The sequence below is a fragment of the Aplysia californica genome, unplaced genomic scaffold (assembly GCF_000002075.1).
Source record: "Aplysia californica isolate F4 #8 unplaced genomic scaffold, AplCal3.0 scaffold00388, whole genome shotgun sequence".
In the NCBI taxonomy this organism is placed as follows: Eukaryota; Metazoa; Mollusca; class Gastropoda; order Aplysiida; family Aplysiidae; genus Aplysia; species Aplysia californica.
Window position 1 is genome coordinate 624,556 of NW_004797658.1, and position 1,251 is coordinate 625,806.

Genomic DNA, 1,251 nt, shown 5'->3' on the forward strand with positions numbered 1-1,251 from the left:
CAAGGTCATTATTGTAAGTGCCGAAGATTAGAGGTGTTACAGGGGAGTAACAAATACAAAAAAGAAGGAGGGGAGATAAGACGATAGATGTTTGATAGGAAAGAAGGAGCAAACCACACAAGGGCACCCGCCAACCGCCCACGGAAGGGTTCTAAGGCACTTACAACATAATTAGGTCGTATAATAAGTGTCGAAGATTAGAGGTGTTACTAAAGAATAACACGCAAAGAAAGGAAGAAGGAGAGATAAAGATGATAGATGTTTGATTTTGATAGGAAAGAAGGAAGGAGCAAACCACACAAGAGCACCCGCCAACCACCCTGGTTTGAAACCTCAACGAGGCCGTCAGTCGGGAACTTGGTCGTTACGGGAATCATCAAACGTCAAGGCTTCCTGTTTACTTGGCTCGGACCTATCGGAAATGGATGTTAAATTCAGAGGTCCTTCCTGTTTGACATTTTAAAATATAGTATTATCATAAAGCTTTCTCCAACCGAGTTAACAGAAACTAAGTGCTTTTTCTTCCCACTTACAGAGAGTTTACAGCATCAATAATAACAAGTAGGAAAACCACACACACACTTTTTTTATACAAAGAGTTTTATTAGAAAAATATTGGGGGTACGGTACACGCATCAAAGCAAGAACATACAAGTTGTGTTGATCTTATAGTTGAGGGGGTTGGGGGTGGGGGGAGCGAGGCAGGTATTGGAAACGACAATCGACGACGACAACAATTTCGAAAACAACAACAACATGAAAAACAACATCACATTCACCTCCAAAACATCCCCTGGCAACTGGTTACACATTGAGACAGTCAACACGTCAATGAATGCAACTCCATTCCCACAATATCCTATAGGCGTCTTCGATTGGCATGGCGGTTAGGCCCTCCAATGTTGTTCGTGGGAGACCAGAGTTCGATTCCAGAGTGGGGGGACTTTTTATCGAGTATCTCGGTCATTTTGCTGAGATGCCGCATAACTTTCAGCCCAGGTTTTTCCCCCGACAGGCATGGTCGAAGCCTGCCTCCTAAATGATCTAAACCGTGTCGATGGGGGCGTAAAAATACTTAATTTACATTCTTTATTCACAGACCATTTCACCTATAAGATACCATGCATCCCCAAAGGCATCGAAAGACCAAAATTGTCTGTGTGAGGTGTGTTAGTGTATGAGTGTGAGGTGTGTTAGTGTATGAGTGTGAGGTGTGTTAGTGTATGAGTGTGAGGTGTGTTAGTGTATGAG